General features: G+C 38.0%; 1 non-coding gene across 1 annotated transcript; it reads right to left on the bottom strand.

Moving 5' to 3' along the window:
* Positions 1–10670: 10670 nt before the first annotated feature.
* LOC141687654 (small nucleolar RNA R71) lies at positions 10671–10777 on the bottom strand. The gene has a single exon (XR_012561143.1). It is a non-coding gene; the product is annotated as a small nucleolar RNA R71 (small nucleolar RNA).
* Positions 10778–24139: the final 13362 nt, after the last annotated feature.

The following is a 24139-nucleotide window of genomic DNA, read 5'->3' on the forward strand; positions in this document are numbered from 1 at the left end:
TCTGTTATAGATTTGAATTTTTTTTAATTTAGATTGTCACATAAGCGTTGATGCTCTTTGTTAGCTACCATACTTCATCTGCTACTGAATGCAGTAGAGGAAACAATCACTATTAAAAATATATTTAGTTTGTATTAGAAATATGTTTTTTTTATCTGTATTATTTTAAATTACACTATAATTTCAAATATTTTTTAAAATTATTTTTTATCGAAAATGTTTTTTTTAATTTATGTTTTAATTCAAATTTAATTTTAGAAAAAGCCTTTAGATTCTTGGACAAAAAGATTATCAATATAAGGTCACTACGCCATAAGTGCTCAAATGTTATGCTCTTCTGTTGTTGCCTTATATCAAAACAGCGTTACATTTTCAATAATGCAACACCAATGGGCGTTACATCTACGGCCGTTGTATTAGAGGCCTAATGCAACGCTTTTTGGGGGTCTATAGCAACACCAATAAGAATTTCCTAATAGATGTAATGCAACAGTATATACATCAAATGCAACACCAAAAAGCGTTGGCTCTGACATAAGCTGGATGTAAGACTCCATGTGTGGGGCCCACATTAAGGACACGTCAACACATGACACGTGGATGCCACATCAGCAGTGGGCACCACACAAGCGCCACGTCAACAGTGGGCCCCACTAAAATGCCACGTAAGCAGTAGGGCCTACATGCCACGTCAGCAGCGGTACACATGCCATGTCACTGGTATGTAATGCAACGCTTTTTATCAACTTTTAGGACAATAAAACATAATTAAAAGCAACGCTTATATAGCTAATGCAACACCACAATATTTGGTAAAAACATTAATATTACTTTATAATGCAACACCCAAATATCAAATACAACGCTTTAATTAAAATTTTTACAAGATAATATTTCATAATTACAGAACCCATGAAAATTATCCTAATAACCATTCAATAATTCCTACTAGCCATCCAAAATATCATCTAACAACCGTATTACAAGTTCCATCCACAAAATATGTCCAACAACCCAAACATCATACTAACTACTACGAAGGTGTTGGAACTTCTTAGTAAGATAAAGGTTTCAATAAAATTTGGGAAACATGCTGAAAGAACAATTAAAGAACAAAGGTTTCAATAATATTCTTTTTGTAAAGCATGTCTTTGCTGGTGTTGGATCTTCTAGCAAATATTTAGAGCCATGCTTGTAATCAAAGGCAGTTACCTATAGGCATGCAAAAAAATAATTAATTATTTAGCAAGAAAAAATAATTAATTACTGTCAGTCAGGGATATAATAATAATGAAGATATTAAATATACCTTGCTGATTACAAAACATGTTCATGTTATAAATGATACCTTAATTTGCAGACTGCAATCCAAAATCTTGTACATGTTTGAGACTAAAGGTGTCTAACTAGTAAGACAAAGGGCAAAAATTCTCGGTTCTTGAATATGTAGAAGTAAGGGGCTAGTTATGAAATTATACCTGCATACATGCACACACCCTAGCAAAGAGGAAAAAAGATGATTCTTAGTCCCTTGTGAATGCTATAAAAGCTAAACACTAAATTTGAAACTAAGGAACAATGCGTACGTGCAATAGACCATATTAGACAAACAATTGAGGATCTGAGAGGCTTCTGATATTTCATCACTTCCAACTATAATTACGACAAGGGAAAATATGCATGCTAGTTGTTGAAGACAAACCATGAAATCCTGTTTTACCGAACGAGAAAAGTCAGTTTGTTTGAATGAGAGATCAGGGACGGGGATGTAAATAAAGGGTAGAGAAAGAGTACAATGATGCAATTATCACTTTTCGTTGTCTGGATATTGAACTCATCTTGCAAAAGGAAACGAGTTGATGCGACAGAATTTACAAAGCAAAGGAAGACCTGCAACTTTTGACAATATTAGACTTTATAACATCAAAACAACGCTTAATTCAGGTGAAAAACAAAGATTTTTTTAGTACAAACTTTTCAAGGCAATTGCTCTACCTCAGTGCAAATACAAAACTCGGGGCATTTACTTTCTCCGCAATGACCACTATTAGGTCACACACACTGTAGAAGGGGGTTGAATATAGTGTATAGCACAATCAAATCGAATTCAAATAACACAAGTAACAGAAAACATACTTTATTCAATGTAATAAACTCTGTTACAATATGGAACTGTCATCTCTCAGTGATGAATAAATATCATGAGAGCCGCTAGGGTTACAATTAATAATATTCTCGATAATGATAACACTTATAGTGTAAACCCTATGTCTGTGTTTATATATCACACAGTTACAAGATAATCGCTAAATGATATGGAATATAATTCTGCTTCCTAAAATATATCAATCAGATATCTTTTCTTCCAAGTATTCCATTCTTCATAGAATTCCTTCTTCATGCATATCTCTTCTTACGTTTGTCTCGATCTTCTTTCCTTTCAATCAGCCACCTTCCTTATCTGAAAGTTTCCTTTAAGTTCTGATATTATCTCCTGATAAATATCTCCTGATCCTTAATTACTGATCACTTAAGTTCTGACTTCAGTATAAGTGCTGATTTCAGTTAAGTACTGATTTGTCATGTTCAAGTAAGATCTGAAAACTAAACATAAATCATATTAGACATGACATTATCAAATATATCTAACAATCTCCCCCAACTTGTAAATTAGCACAATATACAAGTTTAACAGATATTTGATGATGTCAAAAAAATATTAAGTACAAATGCATGAGAATTTGACTAGATAACTACAACTTACAGTCCTTAAAGCTTTAGCAACTTTAACTTCTGATAACAACTTCAGTCTGTATACACATCAGAATTTGTGCAGTTGTAGATCTTGACTTGGCTTCACTTTCTGATCTCTTTGATGTCAGGAGTTGTTCTGAGATAGTTCTTTAACAAACATCTCTCAGCATATCTGAGTTCATCAATCATCCTCCTTTTAGCATCTTTAAGTTCTGCAGAATCTTCACCTGTTTGAAAGATAGCAGCCCTGAGATCATTTATTCTAGCTTTCCTTATGTCCTGATCCAGTCTGATCAAATATGCCTTGTCAGACTCAAGATTGAATTCTACAGCCTTATAACCCAGAAAGGTAGTTATAATCTTAGCAGAGTTAGGCTTCATCTCAACAATATCACCCTTGTGATCTCTGTACTTTAGAAGATATGTGCTGTCAGACTTTACAGAATAAAGCCTTTTCTGTCTCTGAATTTGAGTCTTCAAATAGTTTGCAGCACTTTCTGTTATTCTGTCATTCACTTGAAGTAAGAATAAAACATGTTCCAGTTCCTCAAAATACTTCATTGGAATAACATTTTCCCTTATATGGTAAACCCTTCCATCTGTCATGAAATATAACAAGATGTGTTCTTTCAAGTAGGTATGGTAGACCATCTGTACAGATTCTAGTTGATTCAATCTTTCAGGAGTTGCTCCAACACCTGGTTCACTTAAGGAAGTTGGATCATTGGTTGTGTTCTGTACTCTTCTTTCATCAGCACTACCCAATCCAGATTTATCTCTTGCTTCCTTTCCAGTAACCACTCTTGCTGCAAAACCACTTGCTGCAGTCTTCAAAGGTTGAGTCTGTTTGGCTTTAGTGAAACCTGGTAGGAGTAACCTTGAGGATTTAACATGAGCAATGTCAGAGGTTTCCTTTGATTTATCTTCTGATATCAAGTCAACTTGAGCTATGTCAGAGGTTGCTTGCTTCATGGTTATATCAAAACTAACTAAATCTTGACTCTGAACAACTTGAGCCATGTCAGAGGTTGTCTTAGAAATCTTCCTTGAAGTCAGAGTAAGATCAACATCTTCAACATAAATTTCTTCATCCATAGGAGGCACATAAACCTTTATAGGTTCACCAACTTTTACTTTGCCCTTGGACCTTGGATCTATCTGCAATTGTGATTTGACCTTAGTTGCCACAGGATTTGTCCTTTCTTTTATCACAATGCCTTTAGCCGTAGGAAGTTTCTTTTTACCAACAGAAGCTTTAGATTTGGAGTTGACTATTTCTGACTTGAGTCTAGCTTCTTCTTCCATTAGACTCTCAAAGTCCATTCCTGGATTTTCTTTCAGAAATAACTGTCTTGAAATTTCTTCATCAAGATCCAAAAGTTTATTAGAACTTATCATTTTACCAGTATCAGAAGTTATTCTTCTCCCAGTATCAGAACTTGTTCTATGACTTGTAGTTCCAGCTCTTCTTGATGAGAGACCTCTACCTTGACTATGACCTCCACTCATTCCAAAGTTTCCCTGGTCATCTTTTTCATCATCCTTCCCCTTCAGTGTCTTAACAGTTTTGCATTTGGACTTAATTACTTTCTCCCCGTTTTTGGCATCAGCAGGTAAAAGAAGAGAGACAAGCAATCTCACTGAGGATTGGATTTCATCGAGTTGAGATTGCTGAGAAGCTTGATTTTTCAAAATTTCATCAATCTGAGATTGTTGCTTCTCTTGTGTTTTCTCAATGTAAGCAACTCTGTCAAAGGTAGGTTGGAAAAAACTTTTCTTTTCAAGTTTCATAGTCATTTCTTGCTTGAATAATGCTTCTTGAATTTTATGCACCTCGGCATGAGTTGTTGAGTGTTGACCGTGAAGGTGTCTAGTACTCAATGCATTAACTCTCAGCTGTGTCTTGAAATCATCATTAACTAGCATCTCATCAGCTTTTTCCAAGTGCTCAGCAAGAATTCTTTCATTTGGAACAAAGGTAACTGTGTTCCACTCCTTAGTCCACTCCTGTCCTCTGGGAGTTTCAATCAAAGGTACTGGTGCATCTCCCCTAACAAACTTTTTAACTAGTTCAGCTTTTGAAGGAGCTTATAGAGGTGCATGTCCAGAAGGACCAGCTTCATCAGCATCCGCATTTGTAGCATCATCACCAGTATCATCAGCATTTGCAGCATCAGAACTTACAGAGTCAACATCCTCTTATAAAAGAACAGTATGAGAGGCCATTGAGGCTTCAACATCATCCTCTAAGTGCTGATCTGCTTCCAAGTTCTGATCAACAACCATATTCTGATGCTCACCTATAGTCTGATCTTCAATGTCTAGATGCAGAGAAGGTGTTGTAGACAATTCTGTAGTTGCATTAGCATCAGGAATTGGTGTTGTTGATGGATTGATTGGAGCTGGTGGAGCTTCTAAGTAGAGAACCTCCGGCACAATTAGGTTGTGAATATCAATCTCAGCACTTGTGCCTGGGTCTGCAGTAGATACTGGTTCATTTACAGGAGACACAGGTGGTGTAGATACTTTATCTTGAGCAGCTTCCTGAGTTGGTGACAATGGAGGTGTAGATGCAGTAGCTTCAGCAAATTCTGGCTCTTTTGAGATCAGAGATTCTTGATCTCCTTCCTTAGTTGCTGCTTCCCCATCCTCTGAAACTGACTCAGCCCTGTACCTTTGTGCTCTCTGTTTCTTGTATCTCTTTGAAGGTGGAGATTCCTTGGGAGTTTTAGCAGAATACATCTTTCTAAGCCTTTTGAGAAGCTTAGAGCCCCCAATTCCAGTATCCTTCTGAGAAGAGACCTTCTCAGCTTCTTTGACAACAGATGCTGACACATGAACCTGTTCCTCTCTGTCTAAATCATCTCTCAGAATAATCCTCCTTCTCTTCTGTGGTGTCTGAGGTACAGTCTTTGTCCTCTTGGGTTTTGAAGATGAAGGCCTCACAGTATGTGCTGATGATGAAGGTTGAGATATCTGTGAAGGTTTGAGATATGTTCTAATAGAGGGTTGAGTAGGTTGAGGTGTATATGTGGTATGTTCTGATGGTTGTTGTGGTTTCTAGGATGTATTGGTGGGTTGAACATCAGGGTAAACAGATCTGTAGGTTTGAGGATTAGCATTTACCAGGATCTGTTTTACAGACTGAGGTATCTGTAAGGGTCTAACCACCTTTTTTTTAAGGTCAGCATTTACCAAATCATTAAAAGCCCATTTTGCAAGTTTAAAGGGTGGAATTAAAGAACCGATGTGTTGACTCATAATTGGAATGGCATCAAAATTGGAACACTTATTGGCGAATGCCTTAGTGATGCAGTCGAAGAAAAAGCTCCATTCCTTCCTGATATGTGCCCTTTTCAACTGTCCAAGCTTGGTCAGACTCTTCTCATACCCCAAATTGGCCATGAGCTGTTGTAGAACAGGTTCCTCCGCTGTTGAGAAAATCACTACACCATAAATGACCTATCACAACCCTCTCCTCACAAATATTAGCGAAATATGATACCTTAGCTATACTACTTATGGCCTAACATAACATTGTATTTTTTGTGTTACCTTAGCCAAAAGCTTGACGTTGCATTAGCTAAAAAGTGTTAAGTTTGTAACATACATGGATAAGTGTTACCTTAGAGTATTAAAAAGAAATTATAATAATGTTTTAAAATTGAATTATTAGTTTTACAAGAATTTGAGGTAATACACCAATTAATATATAAAATACATGATGATCTACCTATTTTTTTACGTAAATAAAATTAAAAAACAATAAAATAGAAATTTTAAAACTAATTAAGTTTCCAATTTAAAGATGCCCTAAATTAAAATAAAAATAATAAAATCTACCTCCACTATTAATATTTAAGCTATAAATATTAAGCTATAAATTAATGAAAGTAAAAGTAATTATTTATTTTCTAAAAAACTAATTTAAATAATTATTTATTACAATTTGTAAATGTTAACTATACAAAATGTATGTAAATTTTTGAACCGACCGCCTAATTTTTATACGAGCGGCAATTTTTTAGGTAAGGAAGCCGCCCAATTTTTCAGCCCACTACAAGTTTCAACCCAAAATCTCGTGCTCTCTCCTACCATTCTCTCTGGTGAACCCCCCCCCCCCCCCCTCATTGCACTCTCCCATTCTCTTCTTACCCTCTCAAAAATATCTAATTGCTCTCTTATTCTTCTTTCAATTCCAATTTTGGTCTTTTCTTTTCTCATTCGTTCTTCAACTAAAATGAATTAGAGATTCAGTCAAATGGGTTGAAATGGGTTTTCAATTAAAGATTCGGTTATCTCTCTTGTTCTCACCCTCCTCGCTTCAAATGGGTTCTTTACCTCTCCTATTTCGGTTCTTCTCAATTTCTGCAGATTAAGATCTTGTCGAGACTTCAAATTAGGGGTTCCTGATTTTGAATTCTCATGTAGGTATTTCTTTACATAATTTTTAGTTAATCATTTTCTCATTTTTTATATAGGTCAAAATCAATTAGGGTACTAAAGTAGCTCAGGAAAGTTTTTGAACGGAGTATAGGTCGGTAAGATAGCGTTGGACTTGACGGTTTAATTTGGTTGAATTATGTGTAGACAATTTTTAATGAGCTGTGTAAGATATTGGATTCGGGGAAGCCTACGTTTACTCCGAAGAAGGGAAACCGAGTGTGGTTATGTTTGTTGGTTTATAAGGTACTCGTTGTTTTTCCCGATAATATTAAGAGTTAAGATTGTGAATTACAGTTTATGTTAATATGTAATGTGCAATTTTTTTGTTAATTTATAATATTATAGATAGATTTTCTGATGCCTTTGTTATGGCTTCTGGATAGTTACGACCTTGCGCTAAAAGAATTAGTTTTTTGTCTAGATAAATATTTTTTATTGAAGTTGATTTTGAGGTATTAGTATCCTTTATCATGAGCAATGGATTGTTCTTATTTGATGTAATTAACTTCAGGATCGATATAAACCACCACGTGTATAAAATATGCATTTTTTCATCAAAAGAAGGGTTGGAAACCAGCCTTGGTTTGTGCCAATACATTTAGAGCTGGTGTTTTTTACTAGTTGAAGCATAATTTTGGCCATGTGTGCGTAGATTCAGAGGCATGTGTGTGCGAGTGAGAATCAGGGCCCCTCAAATTTAAGAAATGTGAAGCAGGATGAGTGGTTCAGACGGTCAATAAGCAGGTCTATGAGTTGTGCATGCATTTCTATCCCGTTTCAGGGCCTTGTATGAAGCAACAAAAAACTGGTGATATAGAAACTGAAAAACTTTCATAACTTCAATGTTGTAACAAAAGTTGTATCTTGTTCTTTGTGTTTGTATTCTTATTTTGTGTTATATGCTACTACTTTAGTACTCTGCACCACTTCTTAGCCATTTTTAGCTATGATTTAAATTGTAATTTCCTTTTTATGTATTGCTGGTTAATGTTTTAGTGAGCTGCTTCTACTGCAAAAGATAACAAGGATAATCACACATGCAGGTTCTAAATGGCCTTCTAAGAAGAGACCACCAGAAGGAAGTAATTTCAATTCCAGTCGGAATTATCCCTGCTGGTTCTGATAATTCTCAAGTGTGGACTGTTCTTGGAGTCAGGGATCCAGTTTCTGCTGCAATAGCTATAGTGAAGGTATAAATCTATTTCAGAAGAACTCTGATTGAATTGTTTTATAGGCTTGAAATCCACTGAATGACTACTCCTAGTATCTATTTTCTCTTTAAATTAAAATACAGAGTAAATTGCAATAAAATTTTAACTGAGCTATTATTTGAAATATATACATGATAAGTGGCATTTTATACCACTTAGAACGTCTTAAAATGGCTTAAATTGGTGTCTTGAAATCAAGTATTTTGTGTATTTGATGCGTTTTTCTAGTATTTATGCATTTCAGGGTATTAGTTGTATTTCGGGGGAGGAATCATCAAGTAAGCCTTGGCATGTGTTCACCATTGCGAGAGGAAAGGAATGGGCAGATTACGGAGAAGAAACGGAGCAAACCTGGATTTTTTCCAGTAGAGGCCTGCGCGCCCGCGCAGCAATGCTGAGCGGCCGCGCAGCAACCTGCGCGCCCGCGCAGCTATGCTGAGCGGCCGCGCAGGGTCGGGGAAAAAGATAAATTATTTTAGACTTCTACTTCTGTTTGGCTTCCAACTTCTATGTAATTTGAGTTTTATGGGACTATTATATAGGTAGATTTGAGACGTTTTCACAGAGAGTATTAAGGGGATTATGTTTTAGATTGTGTTTTACGCAAGAAGCGAAGGAGATAAGGAAGAAGACCGATTTAGCACACCGCAACGAAGAGGAAGCATATTTTCTTGTGATTCTTGTTTCGTTGTAACGTTGGATGCTAGTTTTCTTGCTTTGACTTATTTACTCTTGTGACGTACTCTGTTTTAATATAATTAGTTTAGTTATTATTTTCTTGTGTTTGTTTGTCATGATTTCATATGAACCCATGATGGCGATAAGTTCTATTATGGGCTAATCGTGATCATGGGGTTGCAACGGATTTATTATGGAATTCTTTAGTTAATTGTTTAATACTTTAGTGTGTGATGATTGCATGATATCTAGTATTGGTTGTGCGTATTCGTCTTATGTGCGTCGCGAACATATAAGATAGGGTGTTAATCTCTTGTGAAGCGACGGTGGATCTTGAGATTTAGAACTTGCCATGCTAGCATAGGTTCATGTACGTTGAGAATGATTAGTGGGTAACTCTAACAGTTTTATTTGCCCTATGTAATCAAAAGGAATAACTTGAGCTTAAATCGTTGTGTTGTCAATTTTTATAGACATATAGGAACTCAACATAATTGATGACTATTCAACTTCTATCTTAATTGTGGATGCTTGGTAGAATGGTATTAGTACAATGAAAGTTGGCTTTTATCAGTTTCGTGTTATTCGATTAATATCATCACTGTCACATGCGAAAGGTAATAACAATGGCTATAGAAGGAAGTAATAATGAAGTTGTGATCTCATGAGTGTTTTATTATTGATAAATTGAAGTGTTAGTTAAGTGGTTAATTAAGTAGTTAATTATAGTTAATATTTAATCAACAATTTTAAGTGTTATTATCTTAACATTGAGAAGTAATCATACATTGGTGAGTGAGTTTAATTAGACAATAATTTAGTCTGAGTCTCTGAGGGAACGAACTAGAAAATATTCTATATTACTTGCGAACGCGTATACTTGCGTGAATATTAGCGCGTGTTTTCGCCCTAACAAGTTTTTGGCGCCGCTGCCGGGGACTCGGCGTATTTGTTTAGTTTATGTACTTACCATCATTGGTCATTAGGACTCAGTGATTAGGACGTAGTAGTTACTTACTCTTTTCGGTTGTGTTTCAGGTACTTTAGCAAGCGTTTATGCAAACTCGTTCTCGTGCTCGCAAGAGGACTTTAAATACAGCTGAGGAGACAGACGAAGTTCTTGATATTCCGGAGAAGTTAGATTTTAAGGATTCGGATTCAGGAACTGAGCAGAAAGAACCAGTAAACATGGGAGATCGTATTGTTCAAGCTGATCCAGCTCTTATGGATTTTTCTCGGCCTAAAATTGATGACATTCAGTCAAGCATCCTTCATCCGGCTATTCAAGCTAACACCTTTGAAATCAAGTCGGGCACTATTCAGATGGTGCAGAATTCTGTTTCTTTTGGAGGAGCGGCAACTGAAGACCCCAACATGCACATAAGGAATTTTGTCGAGATCTGCAGCACTTTTAAGTATAATGGCGTGACTGATGAGGCTATCAAGTTGAGGCTTTTTCCATTCTCACTGAGGGATAAGGCTAAAGACTGGTTACATTCTGAACCAGCTGGGTCCATCACTACGTGGCAAGATCTTGCGCAAAAGTTTCTGGTGAAGTTTTATCCAATGGCAAAGACTGCTGCTATGAGGAGTGCTCTTACTCAGTTTGCGCAGCAACCTACAGAATCTATGTGCGAAGCTTGGGAACGCTACAAGGAAATGTTGAGAAAATGTCCACATCATGGAATGCCGGATTGGATGGTGATCACTGGTTTCTATAATGGTTTGGGGGCCCAATCTCGGCCCATGCTCGATGCAGCAGCTGGAGGAGTCTTATGGGCTAAAAGCTATACTGAAGCGTATAATCTTATAGAGACGATGGCTGCAAATGAGCATCAAAACCCAACTCAGAGGATGACGTCAGGCAAGGTAGCAGGTATTCTGGAAGTTGATGCAGCCACCGTTATTGCAGCCCAGCTCCAAGCGCTATCAATGAAGGTTGATTCTCTGGCTACGTATGGAGTTAATCAAATAGCTATGGTTTGTGAGCTTTGTGCAGGTTCTCATGCTACGGATCAGTGTTCTCTTGTCAACGAATCTGTTCAGTATGTGAATAATTATCAGCGACAACAGCAGCCTGTGCCAGCAACCTATCATCCTAATAACAGAAATCATCCAAATTTCAGCTGGGGGAATAATCAGAATGCTATTCAGCCACCATATCAGCAAGGAGTGAGTAAACAGTTTAACCCACCTGGATTCCAGCAACCACAGCAGTATGCTACAAGGCAATCATATCCTCAACAGGGAAGTACAGCTGCACCCACTAGTGCTGATTTTGAGGAACTTAAGTTGTTGTGCAAGAGTCAGGCGGTTTCTATCAAGACCTTGGAAAATCAAATCGGTCAATTAGCCAATGCAGTGCTCAATCGTCAACCTGGCACTCTTCCCAGTGACACGGAAGTACCAGGCAGGAAGGAAGCTAAAGAGCAAGTCAAGGCTATTACCTTAAGGTCTGGAAAAGTGGCTGATGCTGAAAAGGCAAAGGAAGTCGAAGCTGAAGTTAGAGATGAAGAATCTAAGCAAAAGGAGAAAGCGGCGGAACCAAGGAAGACTACTGTTGAACACACTCTGCCTGAGGCTAATACAGGGGAGAAACAGCTCTATCCTCCACCACCTTTTCCTAAGAGATTGCAGCAACAAAAGCTGGATAGACAGTTCGGGAAGTTTCTGGAGGTGTTCAAGAAACTTCACATCAATATACCTTTCGCTGAGGCTCTGGAACAAATGCCTAGTTATGCGAAGTTTATGAAGACTATTCTTGCAAGGAAGGTGAAACTGGATGACCTTGAAACCGTTGCTCTCACGGAAGAATGCAGCGCTGTTCTGCAGCAAAAGTTACCACCAAAACTGAAAGATCCAGGAAGCTTCACCATTCCTTGCACCATTGGCAATCTAACTTTTGACAAGTGCCTTTGTGATTTGGGAGCAAGCATTAATCTGATGCCGTTGTCGATCTTTAAAAAGCTGGATCTGCCTGATCCAAAACCCACATACATGTCGCTACAATTGGCTGACCGTTCCATTACTTACCCAAGGGGCATAGTTGAGGATGTGCTCGTCAAGGTGGATAAGCTCTTCTTTCCAGCAGATTTTGTTATTCTGGATTTTGAGGAAGATAAGAAGATTCCCATAATCTTGGGAAGGCCTTTCTTGGCTACTGGCCGTACCTTGATAGATGTGCAAAAAGGTGAACTTACTATGCGGGTCCAAGATCAGGATGTTACCTTCAATGTATTCAAGGTAATGAAATTCCCTACAGAAGATGAGGAGTGCTTAAAAGTGGATGTGATTGATACTGCGGTTACTTCGGAACTCGATCACATGCTAATGTCTGATGCATTGGAAAAGGCCTTAGTGGGGGATTTTGACAGCGATGATGAAGATAGCAACGAGCAATTACAATATCTGAACGCTTCTCCATGGAAGCGAAAGCTGGACATACCATTTGAATCTCTTGGTACTTCTGACCTTAAGAATGCTGAAGGGAAGCTCAAACCATCAATACAGGAAGCACCTACCTTGGAGCTCAAACCATTACCTGAACACTTGAGGTATGCTTTTTTAGGTGATTCATCTACGTTACCTGTTATTATTTCATCTGACCTTTCAGGTAGTGAGGAAGACAAGCTCTTAAGGATTTTGAGAGAATTCAAATTGGCTATAGGATGGACCATAGCAGACATCAAGGGGATAAGTCCTTCATATTGTATGCATAAAATTCTGCTAGAGGAAGGTAGTAAGCCAACTGTGGAACAGCAGCGAAGACTGAATCCCATCATGAAGGAGGTGGTGAAGAAAGAAATTCTGAAATGGCTAGATGCAGGCATCATTTATCCTATTTCTGACAGCTCGTGGGTGAGCCCCGTACAATGTGTACCTAAGAAGGGAGGTATCACTGTGGTCGCAAATGAAAAGAATGAGCTCATCCCTACTCGAACAGTTACAGGATGGAGAGTATGCATGGATTATAGAAAATTGAACAAAGCCACAAGGAAGGATCACTTTCCCCTTCCATTTATTGATCAAATGCTTGACAGATTGGCAGGTCATGAGTATTTTTGTCTTCTGGATGGTTATTCCGGGTATAATCAGATTTGTATTGCACCAGAGGATCAGGAAAAGACTACCTTCACTTGCCCATTTGGCACATTTGCTTTTCGCAGAGTTTTGTTTGGGTTATGTGGCGCCCCGACCACTTTTCAGAGATGTATGATGGCTATATTCTCTGACATGATTGGAAATAACGTCGAAGTGTTCATGGATGACTTCTCCGTCTTTGGACACTCATATGATGAATGTTTGACTAATCTGCGCGCCGTACTCAAAAGATGCGTGGAAACTAATTTGGTGCTTAATTGGGAGAAATGTCATTTTATGGTGCGTGAAGGCATTATCCTTGGGCATAAGGTCTCTAGCAAGGGTCTGGAGGTGGATAAGGCCAAGGTGGGAGTCATTGAAAATCTTCCCCCACCTAATTCTGTGAAAGGAATCCGTAGTTTTCTTGGTCATGCGGGTTTTTATCGGCGATTCATCAAGGACTTTTCAAAGATATCTAAGCCGTTGTGCAATTTGCTTGAGAAAGATGTGCCGTTCAAATTTGATGATGAATGTTTGGCAGCATTCGAGACTCTCAAGAAGAGTTTGATCACGGCACCAGTCATTACAGCACCAGATTGGACAGAACCATTTGAGATGATGTGTGATGCGAGTGATTATGCGGTAGGTGCAGTTCTGGGACAACGCAAGAAAAATCTCTTCCATGTGGTCTACTATGCGAGTAAGACTTTAAATGGTGCCCAATTGAACTACACCACTACTGAGAAGGAGCTTTTGGCTATAGTCTTTGGCTTTGAGAAATTTCGATCTTATCTGCTTGGTACGAAAGTAACAGTATTCACTGATCATGCAGCTATTCGCTATCTGGTTTCTAAGAAGGATTCGAAGCCGAGACTTATTCGTTGGGTGCTTTTACTTCAGGAATTTGAGTTAGAGATCAAAGATAGAAAAGGTACTGAGAATCAAGTAGCTGACCATCTCTCTAGGTTGGAGAATCCCGATTCTACTTCACAAGATAGGACGTTAATCAATGAATCTTTTCCGGATGAGCAGTTATTTGCAATTCAGGAGGAAGAACCATGGTTTGCAGATATTGTAAACTATCTCGTCAGCAATATAATGCCTCTTAATTTGACATCCGCTCAAAAGAAGAAGTTTCTGCATGAGGTGAAGTGGTATATGTGGGATGAACCATATTTGTTTAGACAGGGAGCTGACCAGATCATCAGGAGATGTATCCCGTTCTGTGAGACGGAGGGGATATTACGAGACTGCCATTCCACGGTTTATGGGGGACACTATGGAGGTGAGAAGACGGCAGCTCGTATTCTGCAAGCAGGTTTTTTTTGGCCTACTTTGTTCAAGGATGCTCATCAGTTTGTTTTAAGGTGTGATCGTTGCCAAAGAGTGGGAAATTTGTCAAGGAAGGATGAGATGCCATTAAATGTGATGCTTGAAGTCGAGGTCTTTGATGTATGGGGAATCGATTTCATAGGGCCTTTTATCTCGTCTTGCAATAATCAGTACATCTTGCTGGCAGTCGATTATGTCTCAAAATGGGTCGAAGTTAAAGCTTTACCGACAAATAATGCAAAGGCAGTGCTAAATTTTCTTCATAAGCAAATTTTCACAAGGTTTGGAACACCTCGGGTAATCATAAATGATGAAGGATCGCATTTTTGCAACCGTAAGTTCACTTCTATGATGCAGCGTTATAATGTGAATCATCGAGTAGCTACTGCCTATCATCCGCAAACAAATGGTCAAGCGGAAGTGTCTAACAGAGAGATAAAGTGTATTCTAGAGAAGGTTGTTTGTCCGTCAAGGAAGGATTGGTCTTTAAAGCTCGATGAAGCTGTTTGGGCTTACAGAACAGCATACAAAACTCCACTTGGGATGTCACCGTTTCAGTTGGTGTACGGTAAGGGATGTCATCTACCGGCGGAGCTTGAGCATAAGGCCTATTGGGCATTGAAGAAATTAAACCTGGATTTAGATGCAGCTGGTAAGAAAAGAATGCTTCAGCTTAATGAACTTGATAAATTTTGACTTCAAGCGTACGAGAATAACAAAATGTATAAGGAAAAGGTGAAGAGGTGGCACGATAGGAAGCTACATCCTAAGTTATTTGTGCCAGGGCAACAAGTTCTTTTATTCAACTCTCGGCTCCGACTTTTTCCTGGGAAGTTGAAATCAAGGTGGTCTGGACCTTTTATTGTCAAAACTGTGTTTCCACATGGAGCGGTGGAAATTTTTGAGAATGATTCGGACCAAGCATTTAAGGTTAACGGTCAGCGGTTGAAGCACTACTATGGGGACATGGCAAACCGAGAGGTGGTTAGTGCCATTTTGTTGACTACTTGAGAAAGGTACGGAACGTCAAGCTAATGACGAAAAAGAAGCGTTGCGTGGGAGGCAACCCATGAATTGTTGTTACAGGAACCCTTAGAAGTTAATAACCTATCCAAAAACACAAAAAAATCAGAAAACAGGGGCTGAAAAAATTTTTTTCCAGAGACCCTCTGCGCGGCCGCGCAGGGGTCGAGTTCCAGAAAATTTTTACAGTTCAGAAAAAAAAAAACAAACAAATAAAAACACAAAAACAGTTTTAGCCCATAAACCCACGAATTGTTCCCACTACCCCATCATTTTATCCCTTAATTCCCAAACCCTAATCTAATCCACACCCTATATATACATACACCTATCCTACATATCTCCCACAAAATTTCCTACACTTAAACCCTCTCACAAACATCAAAAATCAGTTCTTACACACTTTTATTCACGAATCAATGGCACCCAAGAGAGCACGCACTATTGACAGCAGCAGCACAGTTCCTACTACTGATTCATCGAGGGGTACTGCTGCAAGGCCTCGGTTAACTGACAGAGCTGCGGAGGAGGAGTATACTAGGCTGTTGGGAAAGCCGATTCTGAAGGAGAGGGGGTTTTTACCATCAGGGAGGGATGGTGAGTTGTTGCCCATGATTGCAGAGAAGGGGTGGATAGCTTTTTGTGAGTCACCCGAAGCAGTACCGATGAGCGTTGTTCGCGAGTTCTATGCGAACGCGAAGGCTGAAAAGAATGGGTTTTCTGTAGTCCGTGGGCTGACGGTTGATTATCATCCTGCGGCGATTCGCCGTGTGATTGGACAGCGAGAGAGGAAGCCCGAGGAGGAGAACTGGAATGAAAAGACTGCTGAGGATTTTGACTTGGATTTGATTTGTGCGACTCTCTGTCGACCGGGCACAGTTTGGACCCGCAGTCCAGGCAATAATGAGTATCGTCACTTTCCGGCGATCGCCATGAACAGGTATGCCCGTGCATGGAATGCATTTATATGTGCTAATATTTTGCCTTCTTCACATGTACACGAGGTCACAGTTGAGAGAGCACAGTTGTTGTGGGGAATTCTGCATGATGAGTACTATGTGGACCTTGGTGAGTTTATCTACCAAGGAATTCTGAAGTTTTTGAGGGGAGCAAAGCATATGAACATCCCTTATGCATCCACGGTTACGAAGCTATGCCGAGCAGTGGGAGTGAACTGGCCGGCTCATGAGCAGTTGCAGTTGCCAGCCGCTCCGATTGATTCTGGCACTCTGAATGGGATGCAGGAGTGGACCGGTGGTGAGCCTGAGGAGCATGGGCTGGGTTATCGTCTTCCAGGAGGGCGACCAGCACGAGATGCTACTATGGCTAGGCCAGGGCGTGGTGAGGTTGGTTCTTCGAGAGCTCAGGAGGGTGCTGGGATGGGTGATGCCCAGTATAGGAGGCTTTCACGGCGGATGGATGCCATGTATGAGATGCAGAGCAGGTTTGCTCAGGAGCTCACCCTTGCGTTAGGGACTGCTTTTCGAGGCCTTGGAGCTGATATCCAGTGGCCAGTTTTTGGTGAGGACTCTGCATACCCACCGCCTGATACTCCACCCATTGAGGGTGATGATGATGATGACTCCGAGTAGGTATACCCTGTGTTCCTTTCTACTACTTTCACTGAGGACAGTAAAGATTTTTAGTTTGGGGGTGGTAGTTAAGGAATATTGTGTGTGTGTCATTTAGTTGCATATTCATGATAGTTTAGTTCATATAGTTGCATAATTTATGCCATTTAGTTTTTTTTTATGAATGTCATGTAGCTCATGCATTTACCATGATCCCTTTTGCAATAAGTTATCGACTGAATTGTGATATTGATGCGAGTGTAGTGATAGCATTAAAGTGATATTAAGTTGTGTAGGTTGATATGCATGCTAGAAACAATTGTAAGTCCACTAAGTCTTAAAGAATGCGTAAGGGCTAGATTGTTGTTATGATTTGGTTGTTTTCAAGGTCAATCTACTTATTATGCTTAGAATTCGATTATAGGTTCTTAGTGATAAAGACATGAAAAAAAGAAAAAATTTTGGAGAAAAAAATATGGAAGTTGTTGCTAGTTGTGGCTAGGCGTCAAATGGCTAGTAGCCGGCTCACATATGTTGCGAGTAGTCTAGGGTTGAGCAAGATGGAGCGAAACGCACTTGCTCAGAAGTTATTAAAAAAAAAAAAATTGCATAATTGATCAAGAGTGGGCTCTTTGGTATTCGAGTTATTAAGTTCTTAGGGGACTTTGTGCCTAGTGACCTAAGGCTTTTAGAGTCTGGGATCCGCTAACCTAACGCTCGTTACATGGATACCATTGTATAAGTCTTTTGTGGACCTCACTCATTGCACGGTCAAATAAGCATTTGAGTTGTAAATAAAAAGCACGATTCTGTAGTAAGCTCCAGAGTTCTTGTAGTGTTGTATATCACTTTGTGCCTAGAATTTTTATTCTTTGTATAATCGTAGGATTGCCTTGAGGATAGTCTAGTCATAGTAATTGGTCTAGTTCCGAAGCATATCTGTTAAGCATTTGCACACACCACGTTTCTGGCTGTATGTCCGTTTGCATGAGTTTATTGATCTTTAGTTGTCTAACTGCATTCATTGAGATATGACAATTTGGTTGGTTAATTGTAGTAAGGGGGATCGTTGCATTTTCATATAGATTGCATTCATGCATATTTTTATTTGTTTTTGAGTCTGTGACGCTTGAGGACAAGCATCGATTTAAGTTTGGGGGTGTGATAAGTGGCATTTTATACCACTTAGAACGTCTTAAAATGGCTTAAATTGGTGTCTTGAAATCAAGTATTTTGTGTATTTGATGCGTTTTTCTAGTGTTTATGCATTTCAGGGTATTAGTTACATTTCGGGGGAGGAATCATCAAGAATAAGCCTTGGCATGTGTTGAACATTACGAGAGGAAAGGAATGGGCAGATTACGGCGAAGAAACGAAGCAAACCTGGATTTTTTCCAGTAGAGGCCTGCGCGCCCGCGCAGCAATGCTGAGCGGCCGCGCAGCAACCTGCGTGCCCGCGCAGCTATGCTGAGCGGCCGCGCAGGGTCGGGGAAAAAGATAAATTATTTTAGACTTCTACTTCTGTTTGGCTTCCAACTTCTATGTAATCTGAGTTTTATGGGACTATTATATAGGTAGATTTGAGACGTTTTCACAGAGAGTATTAAGGGGATTATGTTTTAGATTGTGTTTTACGCAAGAAGCGAAGGAGATAAGGAAGAAGACCGATTTAGCACACCGCAACGAAGAGGAAGCATATTTTCTTGTGATTCTTGTTTCGTTGTAACGTTGGATGCTAGTTTTCTTGCTTTGACTTATTTACTCTTGTGACGTACTCTGTTTTAATATAATTAGTTTAGTTATTATTTTCTTGTGTTTGTTTGTCATGATTTCATATGAACCCATGATGGTGATAAGTTCTATTATGGGCTAATCGTGATCATGGGGTTGCAACGGATTTATTATGGAATTCTTTAGTTAATTGTTTAATACTTTAGTGTGTGATGATTGCATGATATCTAGTATTGGTTGTGCGTATTCGTCTTATGTGCGTCGCGAACATATAAGATAGGGTGTTAATCTCTTGTGAAGCGACGGTGGATCTTGAGATTTAGAACTTGCCATGCTAGCATAGGTTCATGTACGTTGAGCATGATTAGTGGGTAACTCTAACAGTTTTATTTGCCCTATGTAATCAAAAGGAATAACTTGAGCTTAAATCGTTGTGTTGTCAATTTCTGTAGACATATAGGAACTCAACATAATTGATGACTATTCAACTTCTATCTTAATTGTGGATGCTTGGTAGAATGGTATTAGTACAATGAAAGTTGGCTTTTATCAGTTTCATGTTATTCGATTAATATCATCACTGTCACATGCTAAAGGTATTAACAATGGCTATAGAAGGAAGTAATAATGAATTTGTGATCTCATGAGTGTTTTATTATTGATAAATTGAAGTGTTAGTTAAGTGGTTAATTAAGTAGTTAATTATAGTTAATATTTAATCAACAATTTTAAGTGTTATTATCTTAACATTGAGAAGTAATCATACATTGGTGAGTGAGTTTAATTAGACAATAATTTAGTCTGAGTCTCTGAGGGAACGAACTAGAAAATATTCTATATTACTTGCGAACGCGTATACTTGCGTGAATATTAGCGCGTGTTTTCGCCCTAACAATACATCCCTTTCATATTAAGTGTGGCAAAAAGAACAGTTGGATATGAAGTGCAACCTATGTCCATTATCCCCTGGGTATCGTGTAGTACTGTGTTCAACAAAGGTTAAAGATGATCTGGAATTTTAATTTGAACTTCTCTACTATGAAATTGAAGTTAGTTTGTGCATACACTTGGAATTTAGTATGCAATATGTTATTTTGACTTGTTTCTTATTCCTAAGGAGGTCTAACTGCAATAGATGTTTTTGTGGTGGAATCGGTGCATACTGGAGCAATTCATTTTGGGATGACTGTCACATACTTTGTATGTATCAGCGATGGTAAGATTTTATCTTAAAGAGCATGGTATTGTAATATTGCATGGCCATTATTTTCTTGGCTTAACTGGAATGCGTCTCTTTGATGACACCGGCTAATTGTGTTCATATATTTGACTTTATATTGCATACACACACCTGCTAATTGTGATTGAAAGTTTTATTGTCGCACTTTATTTGACTTATGAACATACAGATTTTATTGAAATATTAAGCACAAAGCTGACATAATACGCATGTGGACTTGATCAAAATCTACATGCATCTCAAGATCATGTGGACTTTGGAATATTGTACGTCGCCATTACGTTTATCAAGATCATGAATCATTTGCTTCACATGAAAGTATAGAGCAGCTTCATCAGTTCTTGTTTGTTTTGGGCACCATTCATGTATTTTACAGCTTTATTGCAATTGCCCTTGCCATTATCAAGGTAATATGTAATGTACATAGTTGCACACTCCATAGTCCCTAGATTGAACTAATCTATTTCTAGCAATTATGAAAAGTTTCCTTTTGTTTCTTTATATGTTTCTCTTGGATGTAGATTTATAGCTGGAGAGTCTAGAAGATCAAGCTAAGGTGATGGCTCTTCAAGGATCAGAAGGTGATCTGGTTATATGTTGAATATTATTCTCACATTATGATCGGGACATAGAAAAAGTATTATTCAATTATTCTTCACTCTTTTTTTAATCATAAGCCCATATTTTAGTACAGAATGGTGTCGTGGCAGAGCAGTAACAAGATTCTACAGAAATGGGTAAAATGAAAGCCAGACTTGTTAGCACAACTGAATAATCTGATACACGTGCTCTCTCTTTTCCGTGTTGCTAAAGGTAGCTTCCAGATTAGTTAAGTTAATTGCGATTCTCATAAATTAGACTTGTAATGTTTGTATTTAGTAGATAAGAAGTTTGGGATGTATTAGATATATTACATTTAAATTGTACATCATTTTTATGAAATGGTATTGTTGGATGGATCGTTGGGTTAATGAATTTGTTTTTGGGATTGCATAAATATCAACAACAAATTTTAATTTTTTTTATTAGCAAAGTGTTACAGTAGCTTTATAAAATGTTACAATAACAAAAAAATGGGACCCATATTCCACGTAATAACTGTGGGCCCTAATGTGGGTCCCACTTTTTTAAAAACATTTTAGAACTCTAAGGTAACATAAAAAACAAGTTACAACTGATCTCTCTTTTTGTTGCATTAGCAAACTAAGGCAACATATAAACAAGTTAAAATACGATGTTGTCTTAGGCACCAAAGATGTTACCTTAGACCCCTAAGGCAACATGGAAAAACCTATCTTTAAGAAAATGTTACCTTAGCTTAAAAGTGGGGCAAGAGCAACATATTTACCCCCTAATGCAACATTTTTTTGGTGTTACAGTAGGCATTTTATGGTGTAGTGAATGCAGCCTTCTGGTAAGTGGAGAGCTTTACGAACTGCTCCAGGAGTTACCACATGCTCAACATCATTCACTTCAAAAATAATGGTTGGAGTACCAGTAGCACCACCATTATCAAAATGCCCAGTCCGCCAGAATGTCAGAACTTGTTGGCTTGAAATGACTTGAGGTTGGGTCAACGCATACCCAATCTCACTGTGTGCTAGAAGATCTTGCACAAAGTGCAAATCAGATGGAGCTTCAGCATGGTCCAAGATTGCAGCATAGTTGTTGGGTACAAACTTGGCTCCATCTATAATCAAATCCTTAGGTGCCATGAGAAAAATTGAGAAGTTAGGTTGCCTGAAAGGTGTTTGATAAAATGTCTGTATGAAAAAGAACGTCAGGAGATGAGAGAGAATAGAAGTAAAGAAAGAGAGATAAAGTGTAAAAGTAAATAAAATATTTTACAATCTTCTCTCTCTTTTACTTATACACGGTAGAAAAAGTAACCGCTGGACACCTGTCAGACATACAGCAGTAAAGGATAATTAATGGGCACGGGAATACAGTAATCATTACTTATCACATGCAGTATTTCAAGGAAAAACTGTTCCACTTACCAAGTAATCCCATTAATTAAGGTAGTTCAGTTTTAGTTTAAAATTTAAAACTGTTCCCACTTAATAAATTATTTTCACTGCGAGACCAATATTCTGATTTTAAATAAGACTGTTTCAGATTTTAAACACGGATAAGTCAAGTAAAGAAGCAGAGTGTAATATCAGAACTTAGACTTATATCAGAACTTAACAGTCATCAGAACATGATTTCTTAACTCGAAAAATGAATGCCTATTTCTGCAATTGTTCACACAAATTCTGATTTCATTTTTTCAGAAATTATTCATCAGAACTTCCATCATAACTTGTCCTCAGAATTTATGCAATCTGACGCATAAACTGTTCATCTAAAACCTCATTTATCACCACAGTAATTTTCATCATTCATATGGAGTGTATGTGTGTGCAGTAAGCTAAATATCAGATAAGGATTAAAGTCTGATTCGCTTCAGTTCATCTTAAAAATAAGGCATAACTAAGAACTTTGCTCAAAATATGTCATGATTCTGAAGTCTACTTTAGAATGAGTTCATGCATGAGTCCACCTCAACTGTTTTGTGCCCATTTTATGCATCTTTTGAAATTCCATTTTACAGTGGCTTCTCAGTGTAAGTGAGTCACGACTTCTTATCAGAATTTATGCTATTATCAGAGTATTTCTCCAGTAATCATCGAGTGTGAAAAGTCACCAAGAAAAATATTTATTTTTGCTTTTCTGATGCATATTAATTAATACCAGCAATGCACTTGGGTCGTCCCTTCCATAGTTTTTACTCTAGATCTCAAAAGAGCACCTGATATTTATTCTTTTCCTTTTCTTTTGATAAGTGAGGCTTATCAGCACTTAGTATATTCACCAGATTTACTAACATCATAACTTAACAGATAAGAAGCATTATTCTAGTTTTTGACTTAGTAATAAGATAGACAAAGTAAACTTAACTAAGCTCAATATCAGAATTTGCTTGTGTCAATAGATTTCCACATAAATAATTTCTTCAAACATGGGATTTGTTAGTATATTAAAGATTACTAGGTCAGCATCTAGCATATTTATCCTCATTGGATTGAATAATTACAGAAATATTCATATTACTATCAGAGTTTGGAAATTCACATGAGACAACAATCAATACTTAAGCAATTTTCAATTAAGCACAGAATACACAAAGATAGTAATATCTGTAAATACTGATCATAAAGTCTGATGCATCAGAACAAAAGCTAAGCAGATTTAGAGAAAGAACCTGAAACCATTCCAAGTTCATTTACCAATCTTCTAAAAGTAGCTTCACACAGCGGTTTTGTGAAGATATCTGCTAGTTGTTGATCTGTTGGAACAAAGTGCAATTCCACTGTACCTTCATCCACATGTTCCCTTATGAAGTGGTACCTTATGCTGATGTGCTTTGTCATTGAATGTTGAACTGGATTACCTGTCATAGCAATAGCACTTTGATTATCACAGTAAATAGGGATTTTAAAATATGTTAACCCATAATCCAGTAACTGATTCTTCATCCAAAGAATATGTGCACAACAGCTTCCTGCAGCAATGTACTCTGCTTCTGCAGTTGATGTGGAAATTAACTTTTGTTTCTTGCTGAACCAAGAAACCAATCTGCCTCCAAGAAATTGGTAGCTTCCACTTGTGCTTTTCCTGTCAATTTTGCAACCTGCAAAATCTGCATCTGAGTAACCTATTAGTTTAAAGTCTGATTCTCTAGGATACCATAATCCCAGATTAGCTGTTCCCTTAAGATACTTGAAAATTCTTTTCACAGTTGTTAAGTGAGGTTCTCTTGGATCTGCTTGAAATCTTGCACAAAGACAGGTAGCATACATGATATTAGGTCTTCTAGCAGTTAGATAGAGTAGAGAGCCAATCATACCTCTGTAATCAGTAATATCTACTGATTTACCAGTATACTTATCCAATTTTGTTGCAGTGGCCATGGGAGTGGATGCACTTGAACAATCTTGCATTCCAAATTTCTTCAGCAAATTTCTGGTATACTTGGTTTGACAAATAAAAGTTCCTTCTTCATTCTGCTTGACTTGAAGGCCCAGAAA

Source organism: Apium graveolens, chromosome 9 (genome assembly GCF_009905375.1).
Source record: "Apium graveolens cultivar Ventura chromosome 9, ASM990537v1, whole genome shotgun sequence".
Taxonomy (NCBI): domain Eukaryota; kingdom Viridiplantae; phylum Streptophyta; class Magnoliopsida; order Apiales; family Apiaceae; genus Apium; species Apium graveolens.